At 42.5% G+C, this 23,293-nt stretch overlaps 2 long non-coding RNA genes across 3 annotated transcripts in view; one reads left to right on the forward strand and one right to left on the reverse strand.

Annotated features, from left to right (window-relative positions):
• LOC133251004 (uncharacterized) overlaps positions 1-23,293 on the forward strand; it is a 250,186-nt gene that overhangs the window by 18,782 nt on the left and 208,111 nt on the right. The gene's annotated exons all lie outside the window — the stretch shown is intronic.
• On the reverse strand, positions 10,886-20,346 carry LOC133251991 (uncharacterized). The gene is made up of 2 exons (XR_009737787.1): positions 19,600-20,346; positions 10,886-11,321 (listed from the first exon to the last, which is right to left on the reverse strand). It is a non-coding gene; the product is annotated as an uncharacterized LOC133251991 (long non-coding RNA).

Raw genomic sequence — 23,293 nt, forward strand, 5'->3', positions numbered from 1 at the left:
GACACCAGAGCTTGGGTGAGCTTTCATGGTTTTTCCTGATTGGCAATGTTCCCTGCTTATTGCCACATGTTGATGTCAGGAGGGTAATGCATCCTCACTCCACAGGGAGGGGGAATGTTTGAGACCCCTCTCTCCTTCCCCTGACTCTGTCCATGTGCATCTTCCCTTGGCTGATTTTGATTAGTATTCTTTCCTTGTAACAAAGTGTAACTGGGAGTAGTTCCATTAGTCTGATCTAGTGGATTATGGAGCATGAAGGTGGTTTTGGAAGCTTCTGAACTTGCAGTTGGTATCAGAAGTGAGGGTGATACTGGGTGGAGACGGTGCCCTCTATGTTTTGCGGTTTGGCTAGCACCAGATAGGGCCCACTGTAATATCTTTGTATTTCTATGGGAAAGGGGACAAATTCCAGGCCCTTTTCTCTCAAGAGGCTTCTGTCTCCTTGCCTGGGCAGAGTTGTCAGGGGCGGGATAGAAACTCCTCCAGTATCAGTGGGATGCCTCACGCCTCGACCAACACAAGGTCTGAGTCTCATTTCTCAAATCCAGCCAAACATGTCCTTGACTTTTGTGTCTGTCTACTGAAAATGCTGAACCACTTTCATAGTTGGCACTAGAATCCCTCTTCACAGTCTTGGTGAAACACCTTGATAAGCCTGCACTGAGATAAGCCTTGATACCCCTTGATAAGCCTGCAGGAGGGAGAAGAAGATCTGAATAAGAGGAATAACTGATTATTTTCCCTTCTTAGAGAAGGGTTGATAAGTGAAGAGTAGGAAGGGGAGGGAGGGTAGCCCTTTGAAAGAGGAGGCGAGGCCGGGATGAATGAGAGCAGCAGTCAGCAGACCCTGACTGGTGGGTGGCCTAGGGACACTGTAAGATCTGACACCCTGGTCTCCTGGGAGTCAGTCAGCTGTCCTGATCTGTGCCTCCTCCAGGGACCCCCTCCCCTCTTTCAGAGGGAGCCTGAGCTTCTCACCTGGACACAGAGCAGTGCTGGGAAGCAGATGTGCTGGAGGCAGCAGAAGCCTTGGGATCAATCTGTTGTGGAAATTTGCAGACTTCTTAGAGGGGACTTGGGACTCTGGACAGTGGCTTGGGGGCCCTGGAATAATAGTACTTTACATCTCTAGGATGGATATTTTTGTTACATACATATTCTCTCTCTTTTTAGAAATTTTGTTTTCTTATTATTTACATTCTGGCACATTGTGTGACATGTGGGATCTTATTTCCCTGGCCAAGGATCAAACCTGGGCCACCTGCAGTGGAAGCACAGTCTTACCTGCTGGACTGCCAAGGAAGTCCCCCCATACGATTTTCTATCTCAGCATTTCCTGAGCCCTGCTTCTGTTTCACCTCTCCTAAGTGGTTTGCTCCTCACTTCTTTCCCATCACCCGATAGGATGGTTTCTCATATCTCTATTTCACAATAGAGGAACCTGCCACCTGAATTCCCAGCTGGTCAACAGTACATTGATTCTGGCTCCGGCTTGACAGCCTCCAGTGACTCCCTAGGACTTCAGCGTTTAATTCCAGACTTCTAACTTGCTCCCCCAGCAGATCCTGCAGGATGGGACCCTGCTGGACCCTGAGGCCTGACTTCACATCCCTCACTGCTGCAGCCTCCAGTACTTTAGTATTTAGAGAAATCAGCTCATGCTCTTTCTACCGCTGGGTCCTAGAGCCGCCGTCTTCTTTTCCCAGCCCACCCTCTCTCTTCCTCTTGGCCTGAGGGAGCCCACCTGCTCTACCTTCAGATGGTGTCACCATCTCCCAGAGTATGGAGCACGTTATAGCGCTGCCACCATGTTCTGGGCATGCATCTGTCCTAGGGTCACCTCAGGACGCTGAGAGCCACAACAGTCCTCTGTGGCTGGGAAGAGAAGGTGCTGCGAGGGCTTAAGGGCGCTGTGAGCAAGCCAGCAAGACGGTGATGAGGAAGGGTGGTGGCAGGAAGACAGGTTTTGATTTTCCCTAGTTGAGCTGCAAGGAAGGTAGTATTAGAAAGCTGGAGTTTGAGTGTACTCTGTCTCAGTGAGTGAATGATGTAGGGGGAATGGGCAAATGGAGAGGAATTGGGCGGTGGAGCTCAGTTTCTGCCTTCATTGCCCTGCATGCGTGATAAATTCTGTCAGCAGTTTTTTCTTATCCACTCACTCACCTTTTCATTCTTCTTTATCTTTCTGATTTCCAGCTTTTGGAATCTGCTTGGAATTTTAGATTTTTTACTTAGCGGCCTTAGTAGGTTTGGTAGACAGGGCAATACCCCCATCCACCCCTCAAAGATACCCCTGTCCCTTATTCCTGGAACCTATGAATATGTTAGTTCACATGACAGATGAGAATGCAGACTGCTAATTAGCTGACCTGCAAATAGAGAGATTATCCTGGATTTTCCTGATGGGCCTAATGTAATCATCACAAGGGTTCTTAGACGTGGAAAAGGGAGGCAGAGGAGGTTAGAGTAAGAGGGGGATGTGAGTGGGAAGAAGAAACAGAGATGCAATGCTGTGTCATTTAAGTAGCTCAGTTTGTGGTAATTTGTTATAGCACCAATAGAGAAGGAGTACAGCGATGACTACAAAAACGTCTGGCTGTCTCATCTATTGGATTCTAATTCCAACTATGAATAGGAAATTCCTCTATCTAGGTTTAATCGTAAGGAGCCCAGGCTCCAAGGCTGCTGCTGCTGCTAAGTCGCTTCAGTCGTGTCCAACTCTGTGCGACCCCATAGACGGCAGCCCACCAGGCTCCCCTGTCCCTGGGATTCTCCAGGCAAGAACATTGGAGTGGGTTGCCATTTCCTCTCCAATGCGTGAAAGTGAAGTCCCTCAGTCGTGTCCAACCCTCAGCGACCCCATGGACTGTAGCCTACCAGGCTCCTCCGTCCATGGGATTTTCCAGGCAAGAGTACTGGAGTGGGGTGCCATTGCCTTCTCCAAGCTCCAAGGCTGCTTTGAGTCAAATCTTGGTTCTGAGATGTTGATTTAAGGCCTCATATTAAATGTAAGAATTAAGTGAGTTTGTATATATCTAAAGTGCTAAAAATGGTGCTGCTAAGCCCCTAGTATGTTGTTGATGTGATTATTATTTTTACCTGATTTTTATATTCCACGCTAGCCAGGGCCAGTTCTAATGGGAAAAAAAAAAAAAAAATCCCTTGTATTTAGTAAACATTGACTTCATGTATACATAGAAAAATTTAAACTTTAGTTGCTTAACTTGGAAGATCTGGATTCAGACCCTAGCTCTGCATAAAAGCCATAGGCATTGGTACATTTAGAAAAGCTGTATCTTTGAGATGTGGAGAAAAATTTAAGCTAAGCACATAGCTTTGAGAATACGCAGGGGGAACTGTGCATTTAAATGAGAGGGAGCCTGGTACTTCACACAATTAGCTGATTGCTCATGGAACAAGACAGGTTTTGATATCTCCTTTTTGAGATGCGGGGAGGGTGAGGTTAGAATACCAGGTTGGGTAATGATGGTCTTGAGCCATTTCATGCAAATATAGCAAAGCAAAGAGTTTGTTTATTGCAAGGAAGGTGTGGAGGTCAGATGGGGAGTTTGTCTTAAAACTGTCTTAAAACAGAAAGTTCATTTGTCTTAAAAAAAAAAAAAAAAGCAAAGGCAAAGGTTTTTTTTGATGTCTGATTTGGCATTTTTCAATATTTCTATATGAATTCAAAGAATATTTGCATCCGTGTATAAAACAGCTTTATACTTTATTTGCAAATCAGCTGATGGTTTCCAATGCAAATCAAGGAATTTGTACTTGCAAAAAGCGATCACCTGCAGGCTGGCGGTGACGTGGTGGAAGCTAGAGTTCAAATGTGAATCTATATTTAAATGATCATCTCCGACCCTATTTCCCTGCCCAGAACTCCTGGCAACCTTTCTGTTCATCACTAATTCTGTTTTAAAAAGCCGTGTTTCTATCTCAAGCTGAAACACCCATGTTGTCTTTGTCTCTCTGACCTCTCCTCCATTTCTCTGCTTCAGCTTTGTCCCAACAGTAGCAGAATTCCCATCATTTCCACGTCTCCCACATGCCCATCCTTTCTGTTCTCACTGTACCTGCCCTGATTCACGCCTCATCTCTCCTGTTTAGTATACTGACTGTGCTGCCCTCAGCCTCTCCCTTTTCAGATTTGTCCTATATATGCAATAGGGTTTTTTTGAAGTACAGTTTGATATGTGGTCACTCCAATTTGTACAATGCTCCAGTGCCTCTTGCTGGCTCCTGAATTAAATATCAGTCCTGTGTTCCATCATCCAGGGACTGCTGTCCGTTCCTGGTACAGATTCTGAGGTTTCCTTCTCTACAGATCCTGGGGTTGCTTTCTCCTTCTGAAATGACTTTCTCACTTCTTCTTTTTACTGTCTGAGGTCCTACTTACTATTTAACCAAACTGTAAATAATATCTCTTGGTTTCCTCCCTGGTTACCTCTATACACGTCTTTAATGGTGGCAGGGTGGTGGTGACAGAGAATGAGATGGTTGGATGGCATCACCGAATCAATGGACATGAGTTTGAGCAAACCCGGGGAGATAGTGAAGGACAGGGAAGTCTGGCGTGCTGCAGTCCAGGGGGTCCCAAAGAGTCAGACACGACTTAATGACTGAACAAAAACAGCGATGGAATTTTTATTTCCCAGATGCGTGTGTACTGCATCTTCCCTTGAGTAGATGTTCTTTGAGAAAAAGGACTATGAGTGTTCTATATCTGTGTATATCTCCTATAATTTGGCATATTACTTTGAACATGGTGGCTGTCTAAAGATAAAAATCATTTCATCATTTATGAAACTACCATTTTCTTTTAAAAAAAATACATATAAAACAGTACATGAATTATATATTCTCATATGAGAGTCCAGAAAAATGGATAAATATGGCATGTCTTGGGGTCCTTGTGCTAAATTCTGCATTTGGGGGTGTAAGAGACTCATAGCTGAATGGATCCCCACCCTCAAGTAATTATTTGGGCCTGAAGTGAAATGTGTGGCTTTCTTTATAGAGAGGCTTCAAGGTAAAAGGATCTAGTCAAGCAGCTTAAGATTACACTATTCAGTCATTATTGCTATGTAATGAGTTACCCCACAGCTCAGTGACTTAAATCAACAAACATCTCCCCCAGTTACTGTAGCTCAGGAGTGGCTTAGGTGTGTGGTTCTGGGTCGAGGTTTCTCATGATGCTTCAGTCCAGACGGTAGCTGTGATTGCAGTCACTGGAGACGAGATGGAGCCTGGAGGATTGGGAGACTCACTCACATGGTAGATTTGTGTTGGTTGTGGGCAGGGATCCTGAGTGTCTCATGACATGGTCTTCTTCTTTGGGCACCTGGAGTGTTTCCTGATTCTGAGGCTGGTTTCCCCAGAGTGAGTGATACTAGAGAGAACAGGAAGAAAGTGGCCATGCCTTTTATGTCTTGGCTTGTGAAGGCAGATGCTGTCATTTCCACAATATCCTCTTGCATACACAGGAGGCCTTATACACAGTGGAAGGGGCTACACAGGGGCATGGATATTGGAAAGTGAGAATCCCTGGGACCATCTTGGAGGTTGGTTACCGCACTCCAGTAATTACTGTCCATTTAGGTCTTTAGCACCCTGGCAGAAACAGAAGACGGTTGCCTTCTCTCTTCCCCAATGCCATACATGGATGGCTGGTTGAGGGGAGGGTAGTTTTGATTCCTGGGCCTTTCAACTAGCTTTAAAAGAATGCAGCAAGTCACAAAAAATCCACAGCCATCAGCGATATTTGGATAAGAATTTGATGGAAGTTTGTAAAATGAGTCTTGATGCTGCCAGAATGCCCAAGGTAGTCTGACTGTTTTTTTTTTTTTTTTGCAGGGCTGAAATGGAGGGTTGATTTCTTCTGAAGGGAAGGTATTTCTCTTTCCCTTTGGAAACACATTCTTTTCATAAGGATCTGGGTTGGCTTTGGTTATTTACCTGGCACCCTCTCATCTGCAATTTGATGATTAGATACATTCCAGTCCAGTGACACACATGTTTGAAAGGATTTGTGCTTCTAATCATAAAAAGATAAAGTTTTTTCCTTTCTTAACATCTGGAGCCTGATGAACAATTACTATAACTAAACAAGAGGATATTATTGGGATATTTTTTTAAGCTTCGAATGCCTCTCTGTTTACAGGATTCACATTGCACACCCTTTGCTTTAAAGCATTCTGCAATGCAGTGCTCGCAGTCTACTGGGGCACGTTAGTGACTATATTAAAAGTAGGTCATTATGGCCTAACTTCATGGCTTCCTTATTCTGCTTCTCCAAAGGCCTTAATCAGTAAACTCATTGCTCCATTCAGGATCCTACACTCTGCCCTCCCACAGCTCATAGCACTGAAGAGGCAGAAGCAGGACTGGTCCTCAAGGCAGGATATTTCCTGCCCACCCCCCAGCCCCAACTATCATAACTGATTTAGTGATGTCATCTTGATCGGTAATGCCAGGCAATTTGTTGTTATGACTACTAGGGACACATTGTAGATGAACCTATGTGAAGCAAGCAATTGAAACAACCTACGACCAGATTTGTAGTGAAAGAGTGGCATCTTATATTTTTGGGTGACTATATTGGTACTAAATTATGCCAGCCTGTCGCCATGTCATCATTTGAGTTCACACCCAGGTTTATTTCCCTTGATATCAGAACATGCTTACTCTTCTTCCAAATTCTGGTGCTTTGCAAAGCTGGCTGACCTTGGCACTGGGTCTACTATCCAAGAACTTGCATCTACAGGTGGGCTTGGTACCCAGTGTTTTGACAGAGCCATGGAAGTAAACCTAATTACCTGGAGCTCAAAGGGACTTTGCTGCTGCTGCTAAGTCTCTTCAGTCGTGTCCAACTCTGAGCGACCCCATGGACTGCAGCCTACCAGGCTCCTCCATCCATGGGATTTTCCAGGCAAGAGTACTGGAGTGGGGTGCCATTGCCTTCTCCACAAAGGGACTTTGGAAAGGCCCAAAATCTTCATTTCTCTTTCAGTTCGCCATTTGTTAAGCTTCGTAGATGTTAAAAGACTTTACCAAGTAAAGCTAAAGCTGGGTCAAATTGATATATAATGTTGGGAGATTGATCATTATAAAAAATTTAAGTTCATACTAGTATTTTAAATAAATATTTACCCTTCTGTAGAAGGTAATGTTGAGCTTATTACAAATAAATGATACATTTGTTTGATATACAAACATTATGCCTATGGCATCTTGAAAACTTTAGCTATACCCACACTCAGGAATTTAAGCTAATGGGCATCTTCATCACTTCTCATTCACTCTGAAGAGGTTTTATGAAAGTCACAAGATGGACATTCAACTTTGAAGCTTTTGTATTTTGTTTTATTTTTATAAAATAATCCATGTGAGGGTAATTAATGCAGGCTGCACGCTAAGTCACTTCAGTCATATCTGACTCTGTATGACCGTGTGGACCATAGGCCGCCAGGCTCCTCTGTCCTTGAGGATTTTCCAGGCAAGAATACTGGAGTGGGTTGCCATGCTCTCCTCCAGGGGATCTTCCCAACTCAAGGATCAAACCTGCGTCTTTTAGGTCTCCTGCTTTGGCAGGCAGGTTCTTTACCCCTAGCACCCTCTGGGAAGCCCAATTAATGCATACATTCAGCCTAATCAAAAGAAATCTGCTGGGACAATAAACGTTTAAGTAGCTATTATAAACAAGAACCTTTTTAATAATATGATTTTATCTGGAACTTCATATGTTTTCCTTAAAACCAAGAAGACAGTCTAAAAGACTTTACTGTTTCTTGTGTCATAGCTTCTAACTCTAACTTAGTTTGGTAAAACTGGCCGAAATGGTATTCTTCTGGTCCCATGCATCATGACAGCAAAAATATCCTGTAGCTGAATTCCTCCTGCCACTGGGGCAGTGATAATGACGAGGGCTAAACTCTAGGTTTGAGCCCCCATACCCCACCATCCTCTGGATTATAACCATCCACATTTCCTTTATAAGGTTCTAATCAAAAACAACCACCTAGGATTTACAGCAACAAAATCAGATTCCTGCAGTAAAAGAACCCAGGGTTTGCAATAAACAAAACAAAAACCAATAACTGAATCCCCAGACAACCTAACTGGATCCTTACAGTGAAATAGGACTTAACGAAGCACCTTCTTTCAGAATTAGTAATCTTACTTTAAATAGGGGAAAAGTTTGCAGCTCTTCCCACCACTGGATTAATCCATGTCCAACATGAAAGTTGCCTTTTACGATCAATTTATAGCTCACAAAAGTAAGATATTATGTTATTTCATTCAACCTTCAACATATTTCTGTTTTTCATTCTTTCAACTCACAAATGAGGAAACCTTCAGAAACAACTAATTTGAAATTTCTTGCATGGTCCACTGTGCTTGGGTTGGGTTTATTTCTGGAATTACCATATGCAAATAATGAAAGATGAGTACTCTGATGTACTCATAGAGTTACAACAAGACAGAAAGCAATTTTTGTAGGTGATGTTTTCTCCAATGATATTCTTGCTTAGTAACCCTTCTTCAGCAGGAGTTGTTGTTTTGGTGGGCTTTTTTTTTTTTTGACCAGAAGATAATGAAAAAAAAAAAAAAACTTATCAATAAGTCTCCTCAAAGCCAATCGCTCATACTACTATTTTCTCTAGTGGGCAAAGTATATCAAGGTAGAGGCAAGCCCCTTCAGACCCAGGAACTTGGGCACCATCATTCATGCCCAGGGCAGTTGAGACCAACCAGTGACAGATACCTGGGAATAAGTAAGATGGAGACATGGGGAAGGAAACAGCTGAATTAAAAGTGTTATTTTCCTTGCTAACAATTACTTCACACATTGAAAAAAAATATTAATTACAGCTTATAAAGACTGGAACATCTACCTAACATCCCACTACTTAGAGTATCATGAGACCAAAGGTCTCTAAAGGTCTCAGTTATTTCCACAGACAGATGGCAGAGGAACAGTGTGGCTCTTGTAGTTCTGTCGTGAGCAGGCCCAGATGCAGCCTGTTATGGTCTGAATGCTGTGTCCCCACAAAATTCATTTTGAAAATTTAAATGGATAGATTTAGAAGATGGGGGGCTTTTGGACATTCTTAGGTCATGAGCATAGAGTTTTGATGAACAGGATTAGTGCCTTGTAACTAGAGAGAGATCCCCTGCCCCTCCCACCATGTGAGGACGTAGCCAGAAGGAGCCAGTTATGAACCAGAAAGAGCCTTCACCAAGCACCACAATGCTGGTGCTTTGATCTTGGACTTGCTAGCTCCAGAGCAGTGAGGAATTAATTTCTGTTGTTCATTAATATCCCCTCGCCATCACGAAGCCTGCGGTATGCTGTGGCAGTAGCCTGAATGGACTAAAAGGTTTTGGGCATGCTGACAGGTTAATAATTTGCTCCTTTTAAAATCATATTCTTTCAGTATGGACATTTACTTTGAAGAGACACTGAATTGTGCATAGCAGAAAGGCGGAAGGGGAGTAGAGGCGTCTCAGTGTCTGCTGCCATGTCTCAGCTAGCCGGCTCTTCTAAGACTTGAATACTCCACTCAAGAAGGCTGTGCTTGAGGCTGCCTGGCCCACTCTTCTTGGAAGTCAGACTCCAATAATGCTCTCAGGAGGTCTCAGCCCCACCCCAAGTGTTTTGTCCAAACACATAACTTCTCTGTCCATAAGGAGCAATGTGGTTCATACAAGTTTCTCTATCCTGTGACATTTCCATGACCCTGTGATTACCTCCTGCAAAGTGGTGCCCAGGCCAGCAAGCTGCCTAGTCTGCCCTTAATTCAGCTCTGCTTCTGACAAAGCTCTTTTACAGAAAAGATAATCTTATATATCAGGTGTTTCCTGTGGCCAGTACCAAGAAACCATTACTTGATTACATATATATATATTTGCAAGGGTAGAGAAGGAAAATGACTGAAAGTTTTTACTACTTTAGTTCTTCAATTAAGAAAAGAATGTTCCTAAATTTTCTCTTTCCTTTTTTGGAATTTACTTTTCCCCTCATTTTTAAGTGTCACTCTCAATTAGGAAAGCTCCATTTTACCTCCTTCAGGGTATAGCTGCCCACATACTAAACCATAAATAGAAGGAATGGTGCTTTAGAGGAGAATTACCATTTAGGGAATTGACATAATTTACTTTTATTTCAAAATCTATAGGGAGATAGGTGAGACCTCAGATCCACCACCTGGATATATGACTGCTAGCTACATATTAACCTCAAAAGCATTTTGAGTTAGCATGCTGCTGCTGCTGCTGCTAAGTCGCTTCAGTCGTGTCTGATTCTGTGCGACTCCATAGACGGCAGCCCACCAGGCTCCCCCGTCCCTGGGATTCTCCAGGCAAGAACACTGGAGTGGGTTGCCATTTCCTTCTCCAATGTATGAAAGTGAAAAGTGAAAGTGAAGTCGCTTAGTCGTGTCCGACTTTTAGTGACCCCGTGGACTATGGCCCACCAGGCTCCTCTGCCCATGGGATTTTCCAGGCAAGAGTGCTGGAGTGGGGTGCCATTGCCTTCTCTGTGAGTTAACATGCCTATCTTTATTTTATTTCTAGTGAACCTGCATCAGTTTGACTTAGTAACATTTGAAATTGTTTCACAGAAATCCTTCCAACCTCTGGGTCACAGTAATACTCAAACTGATATTTCTGGTACACCAAATCTTTTTATTAATTTCCGTTATGAAGACATCGTACTTTATTTCTCAATAAAAAGATTTGGAAAGAGTAATAATATCTGCTAAATGGAAAGAGTAATAATATCTGCTAAATCTAGGATGCAACTGTATAAATTTCTATGTTATTCTCTGAAATTCTTTTAAGTATGTTATTGTCAACGAAAAATAAAATGCACAACATGAACGTTGAGAGTTATGTTTTATTTGGTGGACAAGACTGAGGACTTAAGCCCAGGACACAGCATCTCAGAGAATTCTGAGAGGCTGTTCTGAAAAGGCAAGGGGGAGTGGCCAGGATATACAGGCATTTTGACCACAAAGACCAGGTAGTTGGAACATCAAAAGATTACTGTTAATAAAGAAAACCAGATATCTCAAGTTAAGGAATTTTAGAGCTTTTCTGTGTATGGGAAGATGCCAGAGCCTAGGCTCCTTGAAATCATTCCTTTGATGTGCATCTCAGCTACCTGGGGCCAGTATCCTCTGTGTTCTCATTCTGAGTCTCCTCAGGGTGCTCCATCCAGGTGGCTGTAATATGATGGCTACAACGTCTTTTGTTTACTGATATGGCAGGCAATATTTTAGTTCACATTAGACAGCCTTCATCATCAAATGATACTGAAAGAAAAAAATAGAATAAATTTCATTGAATTGATTTTCCTTTAGACTATAATCATCAGAAGAAAAAAAATCCTCTCAGTAAAAAGCCCTTAAATTTTACTTTAAGTAAAAATACCTTTCAGATATGCTTTTATCATTTTATGTAATTGTTTTCCACATGTTTTATGAAGCTGATTAATTGCTTCCCAAGTCAATGTATTCATTTACCTCTGAAGGAAGTCACTGTAGCACTTGACTCCCAAGTTTTAGAGAAGTATATATGTGCAAATTTGGCCAAGCTTTCTCTCACTTTCTGGTCCATCAAGGAGAGCAATGCTCAGTTTCTCTGTGAATCACCCACTCCTGGCGCTGGATTCTGGGCGGTCCAAGATAGCAGCTGGCTGAGAAGGGCCTGCAGGTGTGGGACTGCCTCTGAGCTAGCCTGACCAGTGAGGAACCCACTGCAGTGGAAAGGTGGATTAGTTACTCTAGGTGCTGGGGTGATTAACACACTAACGTACTTCACTTCAGACAGTTCATCTTTCTAGTAAATAAAAAGAAACCATGATGGTAATCATTGCTATGAAGAAAGTAAGTCTGGCTCTTGTCATGGGAACTGAGACATGATGGAAGGGCGTGTGTGTGTGTGTGTGTGTGTGTTTTATTTCAGATAAACAAATCAGGGCCTGTCCTTGGAGCTGACGGTAGGAAATAGAGAAGAATAGGGAAGGAATGTTTCCCATCTTCTTCCCATTATATTCATTATCTTTGCTTTCCCAAACAAAGGAATGTCCAGAATGCAAAAATTCACTCTCTTTAAAATCTTGGGTCCAAATGTGGTATGGGGGGTTTAGAAAATGTGGTAGGGGAGGGAAATATGGTGAATTGTCCCACTGTGGTGTTTTATTCATTTTTCATCCTGTTGCAAATGAACTTTTTTTTAAAATCTGATACACATTGTCCTGTTATCAAAGTGAACTCTTATGGCCCAAGTACCTGTGGTAGCAAGCATGGACATTACATAAATATATTCTCCTCGATGAATAAATATTAAAATATTTCACTTAACTGGAGTTTTCTCTATAGTTAAAAGTAGAAAATGAAAATACATGATGGAATAGGAATCATTAAAAGATTTTTATAAAGGCTTAGTCTCTGAAAAGTGGTTAAATCACAGTAGCTGCCTAAAATAAGAATTTTTTTTTTTTTTTTAACCTTTTAACTCATTAGCAGAAATCAGTCAGCTCCTCTGGTAGGAATGCCCAAGAACAGCCTTCATGTAGTCAGACACGTGCATGGCAACTTCCAGAGTTCCATGCAGTGTGTCCCACAGGGCAGGAGAGATGAATGCATGGCAGTGTCCACACTTCAGGGCATTACTGCAGGTAGTTTTATCCTCATCACACCCTATTTGGAAAGGATTAATGTTTAATGTTAATAAACGGCTACCATGATTTTAGAGTGGGCTCTGAGCCAGGAGTTTCACTGGAAAATACTCACAGATACAAATTAGGGGGTACCACTGGGGAGAAGAAAGTGGGGGAGGGGCAAGATAGAGGTAGGGGATTAAGAGGTACAAACTATTATGTATAAAATAAGCTATAAGGATAGATTGTGCAACATAGGGACTAGAGTCAATGTTTTATAATAAATATAAATTAATAACCTTGAAAAAAGAAAATAATTCTTGTTCCACTAATCTCAAGGGATCAGGAGAAGTGGTGATCTTGCCTCAAGATTCATGGTGGGGTGGGAAGGGGATGTTCCTGGCAATGCTGGGTCACGTGGTCCAAGTGCTTTTACAGTCACACACACAGGGCAGATGAAGCGGGCAGTCACCTCCTCCAAGGCCCACAGAAAGTTCTGCTGAAATCCATTAATCCCCTCCCAGAAGGGAGAGTGGAGACAGTGACAGACTGGGTGTGGCATGGAAGAAATGTGAAATAAAGAAATAGCACATCTGTTTTGTTTGTGTCTCTAGTGGCTTAGGAACACAGACGTTTTCTGAGGCTCAAACAAAGAAATTGAGAAACCTCAAGAGCTTTAAAGGTGGACTGTGACTATGTGGGTTTCTCTTTAGTCACCTTAGAAGGTTCACATTGTTTGATCTAAGAGCTCAGTCATCCTTGTAAGTTTTTAAAACAAAGTTCTCCTTACACCTGTGTCCTTAGTAGCAATCAGATAAAGGCCCTTCTCCCCTCACGTTCACATACAGTTTTACAGAGGAAACGACCTAATCTGGGATTACAAATGAAACCAAAATAAACACGACCAAACAGCTCACTAAGATTTCCATACGTGTCTCATGTTCATCCAGCTATAGTTAATTATAAAAGAAAGAAATGTACCAGGAGCTCAAGCCTGAGCCAGATCAAGGAAGTTGATCTGGAAATCAAGGAATCTTGTTTTGGACATCTTTCAGATATTGCTATGGGTGTTTTTTTTCTCTTCTTTCTTGAAGATCCTGTAGGTACCCTGCTCTCTCCTGGCTCCCTACCTCCTAGATGAGGATGCAATGCTTTATCCAACCTCTTGGTATCTGTTCAGTTCTTCTCAACTTGCTGCTCCCAACCCTGCTTAGTCATGAAGTAATAATTCATTCTTGAGCAGGTGAGAACACAGGGTGGGGCTCCTCTGAGGGGTGACGTTCAAGACTCAGAGGAAGGAGGAGAGTATGGTGGGGTGGACAGGTTGGTGGTGGGTTTGCAACTTCAGGGAAGGATGCTCCATCTGCTGCCACTCACGCCTGCCTGCCACTCATCTGCCTGGCACTGGTCTGTCGCCTTTTCACTCCCATTGCCACCACTGACGTTGCTTTTGCTGACTCAGGTCACCGGATTGTCCTTCTCGTCTTTGTTTACCTCATACATTCCCAAATCCCCAGCTGACTGGAAAGAGTTCAAACCAAGCAATTATAAATCTAAATAACTGAAAATAAGAAGATAAAAAAGGGACCTGGTTATGGTAGTATGGTTCCCAGAGCAGCGGCTTTGACATATTCCTGGGTGCTGGTTGGGAATGCAGAGCCTTGGGCTCAGGCTGCACCCATTGGATCAGAATGTAGGGGGATTCCTGGGAGATTCGTATACATATGAAGTCTGAGAAGTGACGCTGAGGCCCTTAACTTATCCATTAAGGATACCTGAAGTATGGACTCTTCCTTGATAATGGGAAATGCCGTGATGACATGGAGACTGTTATTCAAACATAGCTTTAAAAGAACAATTTGGGAAAGAAATATGAACAAGGAGTGCTGGTAATGAAGAGACTTCAGATGGGGAAAGGGTGTGGCCTTAGCAGAGTGTTACTGTTCCAGATTTGGAGGAAAAAGAGTGGGATATAAGGATATGAGAGATTCATTTCAAGCCAGAAGAATTGTTAGAGGTTGGAGGAAGGGACTCTGGGAGTGTTGTAGGGTATAAATGAAGGAAGTGAAAAGGGAAAGAATTATTTAGAAATCCAGCTACTTATCCTCATAAGACTACTTATCCTCTTCATGGAGTAAGAGAAATCCAAGGTATAAGTGTGAGTTATTTCAGAAGTACGTTTTGAAGTATGGACTGTATTTTGATGGCAGCACTGAGCCTGAATGTGACTACGTAAGTAATAGCTTCGATAGGGTTATGAAAGATTACACTTCAGGAGCACCATTATCAGATTCAAGACTATGTTACTGTTTAAACTCTGTGAAATATACCACCAGGGAACATTATGTTTTAGGTCATGCTTATCTGCTGACAGCAAACTAGACAGTGATGAAGATGGTTGGGTCTAGGACCAGGCCTTCACTGACTGAATCACCCTTGGCCTAGTACTGCCTGGAATCTAAAGGAGGATGTACCTGTGCTTTGATCGTTTGCTAGTTATGTTGTCCCAGTGTCTACAGGACAAATATTTCTTGTGTTTTATAAGATAGATACAGTGAAGTGTAGGACCAGATTCACTCCACTCTGTTCATCAGTAAGCATATTTTAGTATCTTTGGAAAGAATTTGTAACATGCAAACATATGAATCATTTAAAATGCAACTTTTTAAAAACCTCCTTAGTTTAAAAACTATATAAAAATGCAGTATTTGAATATTTACCTGAAACTCTGTATTTTGTAGGGAAATGGTAGGATCCAGAAATTCCTCCTTTTCTAATCTCTTGTGGCCCACTGCATTTTTTAAAGAATGGCCACAAAAATATTTCACGTATCTCAAGTGCTTTTCCTACAAGGTGACTTTGATGTTTTTGCCAACAAAAGTTGAAGTCTGTGTCTTCCTGATGAAGACCCTGATGCTGGGAAAGATTGAAGGCAGGAGGAGAAGGGGATGACAGAGGATGAGATGTTTCGATGGCATCACTGACTCGATGGACGTGAGTTTGAGCAAGCTCCGGGAGTTGGTGATGGACAGGGAAGCCTGCCATGCTGCAGTCCATGGGGTTGCAAAGAATAAGACATGACTGAGTGACTGAACTGAACTGATGTCTTCCTCTTGGCATCAGGCAGGACTGGGTGACTGTTTTGACTAGTGAGCATGAGGCAAGTGCTCTTAGATGAATTCTGAGGCTAGATCATACAAGGTGATTTAAATTTTGCCTTACTTGTTGGAATACCTGCTCTTGGAGCTTTCAGTCTCGAGGTAAGAATTCCTCCTATAAGGAATTCTAAATCAGCCCAGATAGAGTTCATGGAAGGGCTGTGAGACTACACAGAGAGGGAGTCTGGACAGTCCAGCTCCCTGCTGTTCTAAACCTACCACACAAGAGACGTTGCCACCCCACCCCCACCCCAGTTGAATTCTTGACCCACAGAAGCCGCAAGAAAAGACAAAATAATTGTATCTCCTTGAAGTAAGTTACTGGTTGCAAATATTTTATTGATTTCTGGCCAGTGACCTTTTGGGTTTTCATGCCAATTTTTGGTGGTGATACCTAAATCTGAGGTATGATTACGGTTGTTGCCATGAGGTGGTGGTGTCTAAGTGGAAAGCAAGATCTTGAAAGAGGGGCAAGACAGAAAAAGGAAGGATGGTGGAAATGGGATGTTGGAATACCATCAGAATAAGGGGGGAACTTGAGCACTATGACGAAAGAGAAAACGGGAGTCACTTGTGCAGGAATTACTTTTCGTGGGCCAGAGAGAGAGCAAGGAGAATTAGGTTACAGAAAAGTTGCAGCCAGATTATGGGGGTTATTAAATGGCAAGTTGAGTTTTGACTTTGCTCTGTGGGTGAGTAGAACTGATTGACACTATTTGTGTGTGTGTGTGTGTGTGTGTGTGTGTGTTGGGGGAGGGGGCTTGGTGAGGCTTACTTCATTGCTATGTGGCACAGTTCCAACTGGACATAATGTGAAATGTGTCTGATAAACTTCCATTGTGAATCCCATCTGAATACAATACCCAAATCTGTTCTTTCATGCTTGGTCTTTATAATTTGTTTTTCATGTGTTGAGGGTGCATGCTCACACTTTATAAAAACAGAGGGAATATTGCTCACAGCTGTATTTGGACCGCTCTTATACTCCAGAGATTTCACTCTTTTTTTCTATTTTTATAACCATCTTTGTCACTTTCACGTCTTTCTTTTTTTCCTCTTTTTGATTCAGCTGCAGCCGTATCCAATAAAACACAGTGACAGATAGATGGATCTTACAGAAAATCTGCTGATTGCTCTTTCTGTAAACCTCAAATGTAAACAATAGAAGGACATTTGTTTCTCTGTCATGTTTCTTTTAGTACATAAAGATGAAGCACCAAATCAATGTTAGGAAAAAAAGAGAAAAACAACATGTTATGTTGTCTCCTCATTAGCTTTTTGGTACCCATTCTCTCTTAAAATGGGTTTTTACATTTTGCCTGTGTATTTCACTGGGGATAAAAAAATCTGTAACTTTCAGATTCCTTAGTGAGGAGACTCTAGGGAACAAAGCCAAAATTGTACTTATTGAAAATTGTGGGTTTTTTTCATTCTTCTAATTCTATGAAGTCCTATAGCCAGAATATGAATCGAATAACATCTCCAAAATTTTTATGTGTGGAATAGTGACTATGCTAAGGACTTGGCTTACTAAAAATCTAGATGTGAAATATTTTGTTATTTTGAAAAAGCCAGAAAGAATATTAGCAAAATTAAGCTCACCACTCCACTCCTCCTTTCATCTCCCTTTTGATATTTCTCTCCAGCCCCCAACCAATAATTGAGATTGACACTGAAAAGACATTTGAGTTCACTACACGATGGATTATTTTGGGGTTTAGTTTTGGTTATGCAGATAAATTCTTTGCCTTGATAAAGATCAGTCAGCTCTACCTGGATGCCTCTGTTGTTCTGCTTCTGAAAATCACCTTGTACTTTAATGTGTTTGTATTTTTCACAGCTGGAAAATGCATTCCTTGGTCAGTAATGTAAGGCACAGAAATTATGCCTTTGTGGTCAATAGCAGGTGAGCAACTCTGGTCCCTTGTGGAGTCAGATGGACAAGGATGCAAACAGCCAAACAGATGGATAATTTCAGCACCATGTGGTCCCTTGGGGTCTGTACGGCTGGAAGACATTTTCAGCCTCATGTAATAAAAATGATAGACAGTCGCTCAGCCTGCATGGAATTGTATCCTGTCATCTTTACTCAGAAAAATCTCCCTCTGAAGTCAGTGGGGTTTTTAGAGTGAGAATTGGCCATAGCATATGCCCCTTTAAGTAAAGGCAATGGAATTAAGGTTTAGCTGAGCAATTCAAAACACATTTCAGTGATGTGGTATGAGAAATCCAGGAAATTCCATCATTTCTCTTATAAGGGCATCATCACATTACTAGGTATCATGGTAGCCACCCATTTGTCTCTAAGGGTGGATTTAACTGGTTTATTCATAGAATCACACAGAAAAATGCTTTTCTTCTATGACAAAAAGAAAATCTATTAAGAATCTTACTCTGTCTCCAAGTTCTGGCTAGTTGATATCAGTATCAAGTGCCTGATAGGGATTTAAAAGTAATACCCTTTACATAATTCTCTGAAGATCTTTTGCATAGAGCTAACATTGCAATGATCATGGTAAGCTAGAACTCAAACATTACTATAGCTGAGAAAAGAGAAAACTTGATCACAGAAAGAGTCACTGGAGAGGCATAGAGCCAGACCTAGGTTCCTGATCTGTGGTCTTCACCTGGGAAGAAGTCTTCTTAATTCTTCCTTCCCCTGCCACGCAAGCATGATAGCATCCTTCAAATGGTGATGGTACCAGCCGTGTAGGTAGAATCACAACCATACCTAACACTATTGCTTGTCATCCTCACAATACAGTCATTCTTTTTAAAGTTAAATTTCTCCTTAAATTTTCATCTTTTTCTTGTGGTAGCTTTTTAAGATGAGTGTGCATATAATTGGCGAGTTGACTTCTAGGAAGTAGATTTCATCTATAAAAGATCTCAACTGACATCCTTTTGAAACTTACTACTACTCTTCTGTGTTTTTGATGGACTTCCCTGGTGGCTCAGATGGTAAAGTGTCTGCCTACAATGCGGAAGACCCAGGTTCGATTCCTGGGTCAGGAGATCCCCTGGAGAAGGAAATGGCAACCCACTCCAGTATTCATGCCTGGAAAATCCCATGTACCGAGGAGCCTGGTGGGCTACAATCCATGGGATCTCAAAGAGTCGGACACGACTGGGCGACTTCTGTGTGTGTGTGGAGGGTTGACTGCAATCCCTTGAACAATCTTAATAAGTTTCTGAGACTTTTACCATATATATATACACACACACATATATATAATCATATATGTATTTTTTAAATGTAAAATATACATAGTTTAAACCCTACAATGACTAACACATTTGTACTTTAGAATATATGTGTGTTTTTAAAAAACATTTTATGAGACAGATTGGTAAAGGATTAATGGGAAAGATGCAGGGGCTGAGGGGGCCGGGCAGGGACTGTTCACTGGATGCTTCATGTTTAAACATCAGGTTGTTGGTGAAATAAATAAAGGAAAATAAAATTACTATCTACGATTATTGAGAAATGCAGCCCAGGTGTGATTGTCCTGTTGTAGGGCTCTGATCATTACTAGAATTGCCTTGTTCCTTGCTCAGAATTCTGTTTCCTTCCTGGGTCTCTCTCCTTTTTGCATTAATAAGTGGTCAATTTTCCATTTGAGTTTGGTTGGCTGATGGGCCTGGGGACATGTCTCCTCTCATCTCCACTCTGCCACACTCTCAGCACATATTTGGATGTTAGGTCTTGGTAGCGGAGAGATGAACCAGCGTACGTGAACCAGAGCATAAAGTCTACGTGACAGTTCTCACCTTGCTGCCCCTTCACTGCGTCACACGGCTGCTGCCTGTCTTCATCCCTTCATTCCAACCTGCAGACAGTATCACAGGACTTTGACCAGTTCAGCTAATGTTTCACTCATATTTTTCTCTTTCCTTTTTTCAAGCTCATTCTGGTCCCACACAGTCCTTGTAAAAGTGCCAACAATCCATGAATTTTCCTGGAAATTTTTGTTGATGGAACCAGTACCATCTTGCTTACACGAGATTAGTTTTGTAATGAATTTGCACAGCCAAGAGGCAGTAAGCAAATGAACAGATGAGGTTAGTTGGGCTGCCACCAATAGGACCCTCCACCCAAACTGCAAGGTTTGTTGATTAAACAGCAAAATAGATTTCTCTGAATCTCTTCCACCTGCTGCCAATTTGTCCAGTTTCGTCTGAAATGAATGACCCCCAGATAAATGTGCTGACGTTATTTCCTCATGCACTTCTGATCCCAGTGACTTAAATTCCTGTTAAAAATCCGAGTATAAAAACAGTGAATAAAGCAGATAGCTATGTTCTTCAGTTGCGGCTTTGAGAAGCAGAGTGAGACAGGTCCTGGCACTAGACACAGCTGTACTCAGTGCCACCGGGCACTCCTTCCCCTGCCAGCACCCGGTAATTAAAGAAGAGAGACATCACGGTGGCACTAGAGCTGAGGTGCCGTCCAGTTGAAAAGGTCAGCGCCGCAAATAAGCAATTATTGCTCCCTGCTGCTGCCACCACGTTGGCTGCAGAAAGAGCCTCAGAAATACAATGCCTGGATAAACCAGCTTTGTAATCTGCTTGTCACAAGTCCAGTCGTCAGGGGCCTGGCCCTGAATCTGAAAGGATAATGCTGTCCAGAATGGGGAAAGTCAGATCGGAAAAATGCGGCTGTCAACAGAACAGGGCAAAGGGATAGTTCATTTATTGGTGCCAAGGATGAGGTGGACCAAGCCCGGGGCTGTGGCTTTGAAGTCTCATTATAAACCTTAAATATCTGGGAGTTGCTTTTTCTGGCAGCCTTGGAGCTTGGTAGCAAAGCTTTAAGTAGTGAAGTTGCTCAGTTGTGTCCGACTCTTTGCGACCCCGTGGACTGTAGCCTACCAGGCTCCTCCGTCCATGGAATTTTCCAGGCAAGAGTACTGGAGTGGGTTGCCATTTCCTTCTCCAGGGGATCTTCCCAATTCAGGGATCGAACCCAGGTCTCCTGCATTGCAGGCAGACGCTTTACTGTCGGAGCCACCAGGGAAGCCTTTGTTACCTCCTAAATGGGGATTTGAAAAAAGTGACTCCAAATACCTGGGTTAAGTTGCCTGCGATATTAGCAGTGTCTCTGAGAATCAGCTGCTTTATTGGGGATTGTTCTTAAGATTGTTCCACTTAAAGCCCATCCCTCTGCGTTGCCCTGAGAGGGGTGGGAGATGGAAGCCAGGACAGGGGTAGAGGTGGCCTTGGTGGTGGGGGCAGACAAGTGGGGAGTGGAAATATCCCCTAAGTGCTCACAGCTCCAGAGCCCCAACCTGTCTGCTCCTCCTCTCCAATCTCCAGAATGAGTCAAGCAGAGAGGGCTTTTGTGAGCCCCTCTGGAGCCCAGGGTTTGACCTTGAAGGCTGGTGAACAGCTCCCCCCACCACACTCCACCCCGCAAGGCAACCTGATAGAAACTTCATTTCTTCGCCCACTTCAGTCAAATCCAGAAAAAGAATGAAGACAGTTCTCATCTTATCAGCCCCAAAGGCAAGATTTTGTTTGATATTACAGACAAAGCCTTAAAAATTGCATTTGACAAGAGAGGCCCCAGATAGTGAATCATCTAAGGTTTTGACACATGAATCAGGATTTTCCCCTTTGTGTTGTAAGGTAAGCTTTCAAATCTCAAGGCGGGATGATCAAGCTCTCTGAGTTTCATCAGGAGGAGGGAGGCAGCCGCCTCTCCCACCCTCTCCTCCTTAGGGTGTCTTCTCCAATACATATAGACCCTGTGTTTATAGAAACTCAGGCTTTTGATTTTACAGTGCGTGCAAGGTCTTGGGTCTTCTAACACTGCTTAGAACTATAAATACATGCCTCTGAGATTAATTTAGAAGCTCTTCATAGTCAAATTGGTTTCTCTGGCTCAGCAGTAAAAGTTCCGCTTGCAATGCAGGAGACCCAGGTTCAATCCCTGGGTGGGGAAGATCCCCTGGAGTAGGAAATGGCAACCCACAGTAGGAAAGGGCAACCCACTCCAGTATTCTTGCCTGGAGAATCCCATGGACAGAGGAGCCTGGCAGACGACAGTCCAGAGAATTGCAAAGAGTCAGACATGACTGACTAACTCTTTGACTTTCACATAGTCATACAGAAGGTAATATCAAGTAAAAAAAAATTTTTTTTAATTTTTCTCTCATTCATTTTTCTGAATAAACTTGTATGAAAATCTGCCTAGACTCTGTCCACTGTTTTCTGTGGGCAAATTCATAATACATTGCATTCTCTCTCCTCTACGTTGCTAAGGGAGAAGTCTTTTGCTGGTAGGATTGTTTTAGTTCCCTGACAGTGGCGAAGAGGGTGAGAGGTCGATTAAAAAGGGCTGAGGCAGCCAGGAGGCAAGGCATGGGCAGAATGGGGCTGAAGTGTGAGGGGACGGGGACTCCAAAGTCTACTTCTTTATCTCTGCTTGTCTCTGATAGGGATTGAGTTAGAGGGCTCCATCACTCACCCTGCTTCCAGCTCTTTCAACAGAACATTTTCCTAAGTTTGGTTTTTCAAATTCCCTTTATCTGATCTTGTTAAGCAGCTTGTCTGAGACTCATGGAGACCGAGATGGCAGTTGATGCTAACTCCTTGGCACTGAAAGCTGCTTTTCTTTACAGAGGCCTCGGCTTATTTCATGGAGCCATTTGTTGTCAGGTCTTGAGTTGACAGCATGGAGTTACTATCATTCTTTCAATAGAAACTAAGATTATAAGCTTGCAGTTCATGTTTAATATTTACACAGAGCTTTACAAAGCTCACAACATTCCATGAAAAGGAAAGGGAAATTAAGCAAAAGAAAACAAACAAATAACCGTTAGAATGGGAGCATAAAGTGATAGGAAATCATATAAAATCTAAATGCTATATATATGTATGTATGTGTGTGTATGAATAAAGGTACTCTTCCTTTTGAATAATTTATGGCAGTTTTTAGATGATTATTGAGGTATTCCTGGGACATATTCTTAATATTTTTTTGTTTAGAAATCATGAATTCTATTACTCTAGAAATAACACTATTCAGTGGTTTATCGAGTCCAGGTAATGACACTAAAGAGTTTTGGTCATAGAGTCTATTATATTTCTGCTGCTGCTGCTAAGTTGCTTCAGTCGTGTCCAACTCTGTGCAACCCCGTAGACGGCAGCCCACCAGGCTCCCCCGTCCCTGGGATTCTCCAGGCAAGAACACTGGAGTGGGTTGCCATCTCCTTCTCCAATGCATGAAAGCGAAAAGTGAAAGTGAAGTCGCTCAGTCGTGTCCCACTCTTAGTGACCCCATGGACTGCAGCCTACCAGGCTCCTCCGCCCATGGGATTTTCCAGGCAAGAGTACTGGAGTGGGGTGCCATTGCCTTTTCCATTATATTTCTAGGGGACGAAAAATAATTTTCCTTCTACTCTTATGAATTCTTGGCTGTGACCTCCTGTAATAAAAAGACAGACTAGGGACTTCCCTCATG

Source organism: Bos javanicus, chromosome 7, assembly GCF_032452875.1.
Source record: "Bos javanicus breed banteng chromosome 7, ARS-OSU_banteng_1.0, whole genome shotgun sequence".
NCBI classification, from domain to species: Eukaryota; Metazoa; Chordata; class Mammalia; order Artiodactyla; family Bovidae; genus Bos; species Bos javanicus.